This window comes from Schistocerca serialis, chromosome 1 (assembly GCF_023864345.2).
Source record: "Schistocerca serialis cubense isolate TAMUIC-IGC-003099 chromosome 1, iqSchSeri2.2, whole genome shotgun sequence".
In the NCBI taxonomy this organism is placed as follows: Eukaryota; Metazoa; Arthropoda; class Insecta; order Orthoptera; family Acrididae; genus Schistocerca; species Schistocerca serialis.
In genome coordinates, this window is record NC_064638.1 from 366,664,247 (window position 1) to 366,679,297 (window position 15,051).

Consider the following 15,051-nt stretch of genomic DNA (forward strand, 5'->3'; position numbering starts at 1 on the left):
GAGTAATGAAGTGATTTTTTGCAGATGATAGTGAATACTGATGAATAATGATGAAGGAAATGGTATTATGAATAATGAAGTTTTTCTTTACAGGTGATGATAATGGTGAAGTTATGATGATATGGATAATGAAGTTTTTCTTTACAGATGAGGATAATGTTGAAGTTATGTATTTATGCTATGTAGTTATTTAGGTATTTGTTGCAGTTTGCTTTGACAGCAGGTGTTATATTGCATAGTAGGATGACGGAAAGTTTTGGAAAGGACAGCTATGGAACATATTTTATACACATTTCACTACCTGTTAATTCGAAGTTCACTACTTTTCAGCATAGTGTGCGTTTCTTCTTTCAGGTCAATAATCCGTTTTTGTATTTTTTCCAGGAGAAGTTTTTCATGACACTTACTAAACCTGTTACTTATTATACCTGTTCTAGTACTTGCATTTTTTTTACCCATTTGTGTTTATCATTTATAAATGTGATCACATGTACTGCCTTGTTACATAATCTTGATACAGCTGACTCATGACGAATGACGTTACCTATCCTCATTTGCAGCAATACGTCAAAAGTAAAAAGTATTATGCCTCAGCAATTAATTATCGATCCCAACGCAATGCATTGCTAACAAAAAAAAAAAAAAAAAAAAAAAAAAATGATAAAATGTATTAACAGTCCCAAATAGTGATACCAGTTTGAGAAAATTCTGAATAATACTGATCAACTCTGAATAGCATGTCACTTGAGTAATGACCTCTTAATGAGACTATATTCAAAATAATGCTTTGTCACTAGCTAATAACTGCCACTGTTTATTGTAATGATACTACGTATAAGCCTGTGATTACTAATGATTTGCCTGTAATTAACTGATTTTAATAATGACTTTGTAATGATCTGAATACTACTGAAGGAGGAACACTGTTTATTGTAATGTTATCACTTATAATGCCTGTGATTATTAATGATTTGACTGTAATTAACTGATTTTAATAATGACTTTGTAATGGTCTGAATACTACTGAAGGAGGAACACTGTTTATTGTAATGTTACCACTTATGATGCCTGTGATTATTAATGATTTGACTGTAATTAACTGATTTTTAATAATGACTTCATAATAATCTGAATAATACTGAATGATGATTCTATTCAATACTTGCTGGCCACTGAGTGCCAATAATTGTCACTTGAAGAATTGTGATTAATTATGCCATTGATTAGCTCTTGTTTCCAATGTTGATACTTTGTAACCAGAAAAGAATGTGACTGTTTAATAATGCTTTGTAATTAATTAAGGCTAATAATTCTTACTATATTGAAATGACAAATGATCAATTAATTAACTGTAATTAGACAAATGATTAATTAACGACAAATGATTAATTAACTGTAATTAGACAAATGATTAATTAACTGTAATTAGACAAATGATTAATTAACTGTAATTAGACAAATGATTAATTAACGACAAATGTTTAATTAACTGTAATTAGGAAAAGGCTAATGATTATTGGAATGACAAATGATTAATTAACTGTAATTAGGAGAAGGTTAATGATTCTTAATTATACTCTGTAACTGAAAAGAATGCGATTATTTCATAATGCTTTGTAACCAGGAAAAGAAGGCTACTGAGTCTATGTACAACAATTAATGAACATTTTTCTGTAATACTACATACTTGGTACAGAAATGTTCAATAACTGGGCTATGAATGCCACAAACTACTAATTAAGTATGTAATTGTCAATATTATGTGACATAATGTCCTTCACCTCATAAGCTGACTACCCTGAATTATTGCAATGTCCATTTGTCCTGTCTATCCCAGTGATCATGGAGCACTATATTTGGTTTTGCACTAATTCTACGTTGGTGTGCCTTGTAAGAGTGTGGTGTTGACACGACATGCTGTCCACCACCATGAGCGATGAAGACATTATTATGGTCCCACTGTTTGGTGTACCTAATGTACTGCCAAAATGAAAACATGGAACATTACTACGACAGTTCAGTGTCTTGGCTACACTGATAAATTCTGATGGGAAAAGAACTTCAAGTTGTGTCACTTGGTGTTGTACTTCTGTGGAAAGATATGGACTTTCAGAGCAGCTGTGTGCAATCTAAAGTGCTACAACCATGATGCAATCCTTCCCTTTCCTATCCTGATTCTTGCCACATAGTTCATAGGTTATACATTTTTCGATTCGCTGAACTCCAATGCGAATACACTTATGTCACTTGTCAATATAATATTTTTGCCAGTCTGTTCATTTGTTCTGAATATGCTAAAGAATTTTTTCAGTGCCTGTGCACTTTGTTATCTGTCAAATAATTTGTATATACTTTTCTGATTTGCTACTATGTTTTGTACTCACATTTTGTCTTTGTCTGATATATTTTGTACTTAGTGCGTGTGCACAACATTTACTTTATGTACTACATCTAATTATTCTTGCCAGTCTGTTTATTTGTTCTGCATATGCTAAAGAATTTTTTCAGTGCCTGTGCACTTTGTTATCTGTCAAATAATTTGTATATACTTTTCTGATTTGCTACTATGTTTTGTACTCACATTTTGTCTTTGTCTGATATATTTTGTACTTAGTGCGTGTGCACAACATTTACTTTATGTACTACATCTAATTATTCTTGCCAGTCTGTTTATTTGTTCTGCATATGCTAAAGAATTTTTTCAGTGCCTGTGCACTTTATCTGTCAAAAAGTTTGTATATACTTTTTTCTGATTTGCTACTATGTTTAGTATTCACATTTTGTCTTTGTCTGATATATTTTGTACTTAGTGCGTGTGCACAACATTTAAATATTCTGTAAGTTGTAGGATTTTGTTAATTAAAGAAAAATTTTGCCGCGATTGGCAAGTCCAAATGACTCACCATCGCTGCCAAATTTTTGCCCCCCCAGTGGAGGGTTATGAAACACGTATGTAACGCAGCAGCGATGGCGAGGCATTGTAGCATCTGTGACCAGAGAGTATGCGCTTGACCGCGCGAGTGTTGCGAGCGGTTCTCAGTCTGTCAGTAGTAGTCGTGGCGAGTCTGTCAGTAGTAGTCGTTGCGAGTCTGTTAGTAGTAGTCGTTGCGAGTCTGTAGCTCTGTCTAGTTGAGAGCAGAACTCAGTCTGTAGTCGTCATGCAGAGCGGTCGGTCAGTAGTAGCAGCCCAGTGCGGTTGTGATGTAGGCGGTCGGCGACACTGGTCAAGATGAGGAATAAGGTATACTGTTAATTAATATAATCATTAGATAATGAAAAATTTTATTTATTGTAATTATTCTCCAACAAGTCTCCCAATAATAATTTTTTTATTTCAAAAGCATTTTCTCAAAAATTTAATTTTTTATTGAACTCAAGATTTCGTTGCACTTCCCATTTCATTCCACTTCTTTTGAAGAAAAACTCCACTAAAATCACAAAAAAAAAGAGAATATTATTATTTGCAATGCAGTTCCTCCAAGCGGTGCGCAACAACAAGAGCAGATATGTGACATCGATTTATTCTGAGGTAAGACTTTAATTCTGATTGTTTTTACACAGGGCCAAAGACCGATATTTCGGTTTAATTGTATTTTCTTGTCACTGAACGGATTTTAAATTTTGTGAAGAATTTATATTTGAGTCAGATTGCGTATTTCACATTTTTGTTGCCATTGTCAGTACATTTGATTGTGGGCAGGTTACGCCTAGAGCCATGTCCATCAGCATTTTTAATTAGTATCGTCCTTTTCTTTTAAAATTTTTGTGGGGAGGTTACACTTGGCTCCCATTTCTATTAAGTATTGCTATATTTTCTTTAAAAAATTGCGGTGGGGAGGTTACAGCACATCATTTAGTTAATGGTCATAGTTATAGTGATATTTACTTGGAAGTAAGGTACAGTGCGAAATTCGAAAAAGTTGCAAAAAATATAGGGATCGCTATGATTTTGCGTTTGGTGCATGTTACATAGTATTTTGCTTTGTATGAAATTTAGCTAACGTATTGGTTTACTTATTTCGAGTTTGGTCTCAACAATATTAATCTGACGTAGCACCCTCATTTGCGATCGAGTCACGCCAGAGATAAAGCAATAGTGCAATACAACATTCCTCATATTTCATAAATCTAAATGAGATTTTTGCGAACGATATCACGCAAAGAGGAGAGTATTTTGCATATAGTTATTACGCAAAACTTCATTATCTACTGTGCTACTATTTCACTAACTACAGACTTTTCTGACGATAGAATGTGATTTTTAAGGGCCATTGAGAGCCAATGAAAAGACAGATGCTATTGTTGTAGGGCAGCAGGGGCACGAGCACAATTTGTTAGTGTGGGTTGCCTACCTCGGGGGGCAAGCATACATTCAGGAACAAACGTATTGTTCTCTTTTGATTGACAGATCCTTAAGCTATTATTCTGCTAAGAGGATTATGACACCCTGCTGACAATCCTTCCCTTAACATGTCCTTAATCTATTTCCCCTCTCTCCTTCTTCCCCCCAACCACACAGGAAACTTCCAACCCTCCCCCACCCCATCACTGATAAGGTACACTTTCGGACATGAGTTATTTGAATAGCCCCCTCTCACTCATATCAATTTCATTAACTACTTAATTAAATTGATCAATTAATTAAACCCTCCCCCTTTGGTAAACCCCCAACCCTCCCTTCCCCTCCACCCCTCCCTTACCTGGAAATTGGTGGAATTGGCAAAAAATGGTTCAAATGGTTCTGAGCGCTATGGCACTTAACATCTGAGGTCATCAGTCCCCTAGAACTTTTGAACTACTTAAACCTAACTATCCTAAGGACATCACACACATCCATGCCCGAGGCAGGATTCGAACCAAGAATTGGCAGCTCTGTGCTGGAGAGGAAGGATCTCATGTCAGGAAATTCAATTACATAACACAAGGTTTATTGTTGCTTATAAAAAATTCAGTTTGCAGTGGTTTGACCTCTTTTGTTCATCATTGTCTGCCGTTTGGGAAGATGCAAGTCTTGTAAAACAGCCATCGCACGTAATTACACTGTTAAAAATCCTTCGATCGCGAAGCATGCACCATCCACCATCCTGTCGCGCCACCTGCACAGACTGCCTGGAGTCGGGGTGCACCAGCGGCCCCTGGAAGCAATGTCTCTGTCAGTGGCCACGTCACACGCCAGAGGTGTTTGCTCAGGCCACGCCCCTGACACACTGGATGTCACGGTAATCCCCGAACACAAGCACCCTAGAAATTGCTGTTGAAACATGTGCTCTTTCTCTGTTTATTCCTCTGCAGTCAGTGACGAATTCAGGGAGTGGCCCAGGATGGAAAGTCCCCCCCCCCCCCCGAAAATTGGAAATTCCCCCTCCCCCCCCCCCCCCCGAGAAATTCATATCTATAGTTGTGGTGAAGCATAAAAATTATCACCTGGTCTGTTAACTTGTACCGTTGTGACAAAATTTCAACTACACCAGCTGCTGTTGCTAACGAAGTTTGGAGTCAACTATGGAGAAGTCGTGATGACATGCAGTTCTACATCTACATCTACATGACTACTCTCCAATTCACATTTAAGTGCTTGGCAGAGGGTTCATCGAACCACAATCATACTATCTCTCTACCATTCCACTCCCGAACTGCGCGCGGGAAAAACGAACACCTAAACCTTTCTGTTCGAGCTCTGATCTCTCTTATTTTATTTTGATGATCATTCCTACCTATGTAGATTGGGCTCAACAAAATATTTTCGCATTCGGAAGAGAAAGTTGGTGACTGAAATTTCGTAAATAGATCTCGCCGCGACGAAAAACATCTTTGCTTTAATGACTTCCATCCCAACTCGCGTATCATATCTGCCACACTCTCTCCCCTATTACGTGATAATACAAAACGAGCTGCCCTTTTTTTGCACCCTTTCGATGTCCTCCGTCAATCCCACCTGGTAAGGATCCCACACCGCGCAGCAATATTCTAACAGAGGACGAACGAGTGTAGTGTAAGCTGTCTCTTTAGTGGACTTGTTGCATCTTCTAAGTGTTCTGCCAATGAAACGCAACCTTTGGCTCGCCTTCCCCACAATATTATCTATGTGGTCTTTCCAACAGAAGTTGTTCGTAATTTTAACACCCAGGTACTTAGTTGAATTGACAGCCTTGAGAATTGTACTATTTATCGAGTAATCGAATTCCAACGGATTTCTTTTGGAACTCATGTGGATCACCTCACACTTTTCGTTATTTAGCGTCAACTGCCACCTGCCACACCATACAGCAATCTTTTCTAAATCGCTTTGCAACTAATACTGGTCTTTGGATGAACTTACTAGACGGTAAATTACAGCATCATCTGCGAACAACCTAAGAGAACTGCTCAGATTGTCACCCAGGTCATTTATATAGACCAGGAACAGCAGAGGTCCCAGAACGCTTCCCTGGGGAACACCTGATATCACTTCAGTTTTACTCGATGATTTGCCATCTATTACTACGAACTGCGACCTTCCTGACAGGAAATCACGAATCCAGTCGCACAACTGAGACGATACCCCATAGGCCCGCAGTTTTTACAAGCAAAATGAATGTGTAACACAGTAGGTCGCGGCTGTATGCCTATACTTTGGTTTCGTACTTATCGGTTCGGATGGGAACACTTGGCGTCGATTGTTCTTTTTTATTATTATTATTACCAACACCAACAAATTAGCAGTTGCTGTATAACAAGTGTGCGGTAAAGCTAAGCGTTGTAAGGTATGTTGGCAACGCCGATTGTGGAATAAGTCAGCCTTTCCTCTCTCATGTCTTCCCTACTGCACCTCCAATCGGCCTAACGTGTAAGCTAATCGCTTAGCTACGCAGCCCATCCTCGCGAACTTTATTCCTATCCGCCACTCGTATCTATACTTTATTTGCCCTTAGAATAAACCTGATGTCGCAAAACACGTTCCCGGGCATTGCTACAGAATTGGAAGTAGCATCTGACATTATAAAAGATTTTTTTATTGCATTACTGAGAATATTTCCAAGATTTAATAGCCATATAGATTTTTCCTAAGCGATGAGTCAAAAGCTCAAACCAAATATTTGTGTACACTTGACAATGATTTTCGCAGTGTCAATGGGGATACTCAATTTTTGCCTAAAGAAGCGGTACATTCCACCGTGAGTGGTACGTTTGGCAACGCTGCTCTACGAGTATAATCTAAGCTTTCATTGTTATATAAAAAGTCAATGCATTGTTGAAGCTGTTGTAAGGTTGTAAAAGTCAGTCGACAGGTTACTATGGAAGTGTCATGTGATTATGTAGTGTACTACATGCAGCCTTCGTCAGTTTATAACATAAAAAGAAGTGTTAGTGCCGAAATACAATGTCGAAACAACAAACTTTAATTTCTTTCTTTTCTAATAAAGGACAGTGAACTGCAAAAGACAAAGGCGAGTGTGAGTCTACTGAAAGAAGTGCTAGTGATTGTGACGATGAATTGTGTAGGTCTACCAAGTCTTCAGTTTCCCTTCCACAGTTTTCAAACGATAAATGTGCTATTTCTGGCCCATCCGTAAATTGCAATTCTAAACAAAGTATTGAACGTGAGATTAAGTATCAGCAAAACTGGGAATGTTAGTACAATTGGTTGTACTTTGATCACGAGCGGGGTGGGGCTTTCTGCAAATTGTGTGAAGTGCATTTAAAAATCGATATCGAAGCTCTACAGAAAACAGGAGGAGTGTTCATTTCTGTACCTTTCACTAAATTTAGAAAACCTGCCGGAAGCACAGGAAAACTAGAAAAGCACGCCAATTCAGAAAAACATGCAACAGCCGTTACACTTGAAAATTGTAGATTACGGGGATTAAACGCTCCAATTCATAAACAGATATTTAAACGAAATGAAAATGAAAAAGCTTTAAAGTGCCAAGCATTGTCATCGTTAATTCGAAGTCTGTGTTTCCTTAGTAAGGACGAAATACCCCACACAACAAAATATGAACCTCTAATTTGTAAGGTAGTATTGAAAAGCGACATTAATCTTGAAAAGTGGTTAAAATTTCAGAGCGAAGGGTCCACAAATCTTAGTAACTATACTGCGTCAGAATTGTTGACTTGTTTAGGAGAGTCTTTAGACTTTCAAGATGAAACACTTCTCCATGACAAATATTTCTCATTAATGGCAGACGAATCTACGAATGTTTCCAACCAAATTGAACTGTCATTAGTATTTCGATATGTTGCACTGTCTCCATCGTTTGAAGTGGAGGAAAGATTTTTATGCCTCGTTGAGTTGGAAAGCACTTTAGCTGAATCCTTATTTACAGCAATTGATACTGAACTAAAGAAAAGAAAATTTTCTTACGAAAGATTATTATCTTGTTCTTTCGACGATGCTGATAATTTTAGTGGTTCTATCTCAGGAGTCCGCGCTCGGTTGTCGGAGAGGAAGGGCCATAATCTGCCATACATTCACCGTAGAGCACATGTTTTGTCAGTTGCTGCCACCAACTCTAGGAATAAACAGCCCATTATAAAACGCACATTACATGTTGTTAAAGACATTTACAAACTTTTTCATGGTTCTTCCAAACGATAAAATGTTTTACATGAAATTCAGTGTGCTTTAGAGCAACCTGTTTTAAAAATACCCGAAGCTGTTGACATCCGATGGTTAAGTACCAATCGCACAGTTCATTCTATTTTGCTATCCTACAAGTCCATTGTAATGGCATGTGAACATATACACACGGACGGCGCCGATTTAACAAGTTTAGCTGGAGGAATCTTGTTAGAAATTATGAATTCAATTTTCATTGTAGGTTTAGTGATTTTAGACGATACATTGAATGCAGTATTAAACTTATGTAAAGTTTTGCAGAGACAATCACTTAAAATTTCACAAATCCCTCTACTTGTTTCTGGAACTCTGGAACATTTAAGACGCATCGATTGTCTTTGTGACTGTGATGGACATAGTGCAGAAAATGAAACTATTAATAAAATTAAAAAACTGCAGGAGGACGCAACAGAAGTTAAAGGTGCGCTATTCACGAATGTAGAGGAGCAGATTCAAGCTATGAAAAGCGCAAGGAAATTTGTTAACAGTATGATTGATGAAATTGAGCAACGTTTTGCAGAGAAAGAAATAAAAGTGTTAGAATTAAGTGCATATTACGAAAATTTTAAAAATTTCTACAGTTTGCTGATAATGATTGTAAAGAACTGTGCTTGATTTCGGGACTTACAAACGTCGACGCTGTTATTGCAGACTTGCATTCTTTTAGGTACGTTGTTAGTAATAAATTAGACGATACGTCTTCTGATGTTGCTTCTTTCATTCTGAGAGCTGACATCGGCTACGAAGCACTATGGACACTCGCTGAATGTGTACTGTGCATTCCCGTTTCGACTTGCAGTGTGGAAAGGTTATTTAGTACAATGAACAGGGTGGTGACAAAATTAAGGAATAGGCTGGGTCAGGAAACGCTCCAAGCTTGTGTGAAGATTTCAACTGAAGGGGACGACGAGCCAACAGAAAGTTTTATTGAAGACGTCATCAAGAGATATGCTGTAAAAAAGCCTCGATGTAGTAGTTTGATGTAAATGTGAGTTTTTTGCATCCAATAAAATTATTTTATTATTTAATATAATTAACTTAGGCTTAGCCTAACAGCTTAGTGCTTAACCTACATATTATTTAATTATATATTAGCTATTCATGAAAAATTTTAAATATTAATAGCACTGCTACGTCTTTAGAACGCTATCACTTAAATTTTAAGCCTATAACTTTGTCCTCTCCTCCCCCCTCCCCTCCCCGTCAAGCTATATGTCCTCCTGGGGGAAAGTGGCTGTATTCATCACTGCCTGCAGTATCCCCCTGCAGAAGTTGCACGCGACATTGGTCGCGGTGGGACCGAGCCTTCTGAAACAAGGAAGCATGTACCTGGTAAACCCCTGCTGGGATACCGACGCACGCGAGATCTCCTTCAAGGCAAATGCCTGTCTGAGAATCGATTCCGCCATGGACTCTAAGCTGCCCCCGCTTTCCTGGCGCAGTTTCTTGTGTTGCATTTCACTACTTGCTTTGGGAGTTATTACACCTGGTGTTGCAGAATATTGTCACATACAGGTGTCACAGAAATTAAATGTACCACTGCACAAAGAGAGAGCTTTGCAGATGATGCAAGAATATTTAAACAACCACACGTTTTATTCCGAGCAATACCACCATTGCCACACTACAACACGGACTCTAAAAGAAAAGACCACGACACACTTATGAAAACACTCCTGCGACACTTCGCCTGCTTTTGTCGGAAATACCCTTGTCTTTGAGCACGAGCTGCTGCAGGAGTTACTAAACCCAATTGAATATATATCTAAATGCACATTCAAAAACATTGCTGCAAAGTACTTTGCTTCGATTACATGTGATGGATGTTTCACAATGGTATTCCTTGCGTGATTGGAATAAAAAAAGCGATCGATTTAATTATTTCTTTTCGATGTATTTTACAAGACCTGCATCTTCCTAAACAGCAGAGAATGATGAGCAAGAGAGATCTAATCCCTGCCAACCGAATTTTTTAAAATAAACAATATACCCTTTGCTATGTAATTAAATTTCCTATCGTGACATCCTTCCTTTCCAGCTCAGAGCAGCCAATTCCATAAATTTCCAGGTAGGGGAGGAGGAGAGGGGAGGGGAGTGTTGGAGGTTTATCAGAGTGGGGGTTAATTAATTGATCAATTTAATTAAGTAGTCAATGAAATTGACAAGAGTGAGAAGGAGCGATTCGAATAACTCAGGCCTGAAAGTGTACCTTATCAGTGAGGGGGAGGGGGAGGGGTTGGAGGTTTTCTGAGGGGTTGAGGTAGGCGGGGGAGGGGGGGAAATGGGTTAAGGACTTGTCAATCAAAAGAGAACAATAAATTTGTCCCTGAATGTATGTTTGTCCCTAAGATAGGCAACCTGCACTAACAATTGTGCTAGTGCCCTTGTTCCTCCAAACACTTATTTTGAATCAAGGATGTGCTTCTTCATAAGATACTGACGTTACTTTTCCTCAGTTCCTCACTTAATAAACTTCTAAACCACTGTTTCAGAATTCTCTCGCAATTGCATACATAACACATTAGTGAGGTGAGACAGTGTAAACTCCACTGTGTTTTCACGAAAGAAGCAAATTTTAACATGGCACAAGAGAAATTTGTAGGTTTTACTCAAAATTCGCCACTTGTGACACTTCTCTGAAAATTACAAGTGACTGACAAGCCAGACGAAAATAAATCGTTACATTTTCGGCGGAATTCTTTCCTGGATACGAACCAAAGCAGAGGTGACGTATCTTTTTGAATGTTCACCATACAAGTGTGAGCATGGAGGGGCCTCACTGAATATTTACAATGAGTCTGAGTGTAGGCTTCAGTTTAGGCTGTCACTTTCTCTCCAGTACTTGGCGTGTCCCCTACAGTGCGTGTTTGAAGCACCCACCACCACTGCTCTCCCCATGTGTGCCCTGCCATCTGCACATCTACTGGCCATGGTATTCTTCACAGACTATGTTCTCCAAAGCGACCAATAACACGTTTTGTTCAGTAGGGTGTAGTCAAATACATATCCACCGACAGCAGCAAATACCTTACTAGCACAAACTTACTGTGGGTCTTCTTAAGGACAAATGAATATTCGAGGAGGTATGTACTGTCTTTGTAACTAATTGAAGGCAGTTTGTTTATTGCTATATGCGATTCACTTCTTTTATTTGTGGAGCGTCTTCAGTGGCCTGTAATACATGTTTCTTTTTATACAATAATAAACATACTATGTGGTTCTTCCAGTATGTTGCTGTTACATTTTGTAATGTTTTTTTAGGAATCAACTTTTTGTCAAGTGAAACTATGGTTCAGTGTTACTTACGATTTCCAGCGCCGTTAGCCCATGCGTGGAATCCTAGAGATGTGTTTATTAGTCTCCGTGCTCCAGTTGGCTTAGTTCCGGCGTTCTTTCACCCACATTTGATTCAGCACATCGTGTGCATCATGTGCACTTTGCATTTTGTGTTCAACATGTGTGTGTTTTCGGTGTGTAGTGTTGCCAATTGTCGCTGTGTGTTTATCTTTCGCCTTTTGTCTGTGCTGTGTGTGTGGTTTGATATTTTCATTTGTTGTTGTTATGTGTGTGTGTGCATGTGTATTTTTTGTGTGTAAATGTGTCATCCTTTCTAGAGAATGTGATTTTTTAATGGATATTTGTGTTGAGTGTGTGTGTGAGAGAGAGAGAGCGGGGGGGGGGGGGGGACAGGGAGAGAGAAAGAGAAAAGGAGGGAGAGGAAGATTCATTAATTATTTCTTCTGCCTACATTTTGGATTTCTGTTTGTTATTGTTGTAGTAGCTAACATTATCAGAGAGTTATTGCTTATATGGATTTGGTCATTGAGTACACACACACACACAACAAATGAAAATTTCAAACCGCACACACAACACAAACAAAAGACGAGAGGTAAACACACTGCGATGGTTGGCAACACAACACACCGGAAACACACACATGTTGAACACAAAATGCAAAGTGTAAGTGATGTACACTATTTGTTGAATCAAATGTGGGCGAAAGAACACCGGAATTTGACCAACTGGAGCATGGAGACTAATGAACATATTTTCAGGACCACACGCATGGGCTAGCACCGCTGAAATAGTTACAACGAGCGATAATTTCAGATCACGAATTTTGTGCTACAAGAGTTAATTCTAATCTAAAAAAAAAAACAAGAGAAAAGCACCAAAAAATGTAACATAGCAACATGGAAATACCACATGATACGTTTATTATGTGTATAAAAAAGAGACATTTATTTCAGACCACTGAAGATGTTTCACAAATAAAAGAAGCGAAACATGTATGGCAATAAATAAACTGTCTTCAATTAATTGTACAGGCAGAACATACCTCCACGAATTTTGAAGCAACTAAGGAACAACGTAAAACAGAAAAAATGACAAATGAATATTCTATGTGCCAATAGGTGTGGTTGTAAGTTTTAGTTAGTTCGGTTTTGTCTCACTTATCGATTCATTTCTGGTTTACTATGACGAAGTGTAGACAGGTTAACATGGAATTTACTATGCTTTTCGTTACGGATAGGCCGTTTCTGCCAACAAACATATGTCGCTGGCTGTGATGTTTACTTTAAAAGTGCTCAGCGCATCCTATGTCATATGGGCGTATGAGTCATTTGCCAAAAAACTTGTACTCATAGTTCCACCTGCTCACGTTTCCACTGTGCCACAGAGATGGTTAAGGTCCAACAATGTGTCCAGAGATATTGTGCATGTTTCCTGTTTCGACACACTGGTCACACCATATGTACCCAACTGCTGTCGAAGTTAAGCAGAAAAATGACTGTGAGAAGTGAGCTGTCAATTCACATCTCCATAAGGAATAACCATGTGACCTGGAAATACGATGGACTGCCTGTGTTTCTGGCAGCAGTCAATCTGTTAACGATTAAAAGTTAATGTACAAAAAAATCTATTTGGTAATCTTTACACACCCTATGGAGATGTCGCCAACCTCCATATCCGTTAGTGTATAAACTAAACCTTTGGATTAGTCATGTAGATTGTATTTATTGTTTTGTTTGACCTGCCACTTCTTGCGATTCTTTAGATATAAACTACAATAGAAAACCACTGATGTGTTCCTATGGTAATCACTGAGATCAGTGTATTGTCTCTTATGATTTAAACAAGTATTTGTTGTACAATTTGTTACATGTGTGCCACAATCAGCTATGTCACATAGAAACAGACTGACTTTCCTACTGGCAATAACACTGGCAATCCTTGTTGCTGTTGTCAAGATATCCTACCTGCCTGATATCAAAACTGTAACACAAACAATGTAATCAGATGAAACAATGATGTTAGATGCCACTCTTCTGTAGATTTTTCTGGATGATTTCCAAACCATGGAGAATGACAGGACAAAGAAGTTATCCATTCATCAGCAAATCAAGTGCATTAATTCCTGGTATCGATTAAAATAGATTTGTAATATTGTTAAAAAAGCAAAGTTTTGCAGTACTCAAAAACTAGTATCCATAGTATCTGAAACAAATATAACTGAATGTCACTAAAAACCAAGTATCCAGGGCCATTGTGTATAATATGTATCTTCTTATGTATTTAATTATTGTTTTTATTGTCTTACGTCTTTTTTCGAAAAAAAAACTGTTTCCAAGCAGACTGTATGCTACACAAAAACATTTTTGTAAGAATGTGTACAGTGACAAGCATGGAGAAACATTCTCATTCATGTATAACAAACTTCTTTAACAAAACTAAGGAAAACTGAAACTACCATGTAATGTAAATGTACGGCACTGCAGTAGTGCTATATTTTCGATGTAAACATTTGTTTTTGGATGTCTATAGCTGCATAGTAAACTCAGTTTTTGGATGCACACATAAATTCTTAGAGCTTTTCACTTGGAGCCATAACATGTAACCTCCAAAGCCCAATCACTTCACAACATTCGAGCAATGACAGAAAGATCGAAGGCAAAGGGAAATGACAGTAATGAGACATGAAAATAGGGACATGTCTGCTTACACCTCCAGATAATGGGAGCAAATAACCCCATCACAGCCGCGTTGTCCAGCTTAAATATGATCGTTTGTGAAGCCTCAGTCTCAGTGTTTGCTCATCCTGTCTGCAACTGTGATTCTGACAGAATGACAGAGTCACTGGTTGCAGGGTAACTTTACTGGTGACTCTTGATGTGCTGTCTCTTGCCAAGAGAAGACTTTGCCTTTAAGAGCTCATTAAGCCAGCTATAGTAGGATGTAGCCACTGCAAGCTGCCATTGCTGTTTGGTCACCACTGTGATTCAAGAAGATGTGGGTGGACCAGACCTTCTCCTGTTAAAGGACCACACTGAAGGATTGCAAACCACTACCTACAGTCCGTTCAGTGAGACACTTGAATACAGCCGCCCTGGATGTAAGCTGTGTTGCTTATTCAGGCCCTGTGACTCCACCTTCATGACACCTGCCTT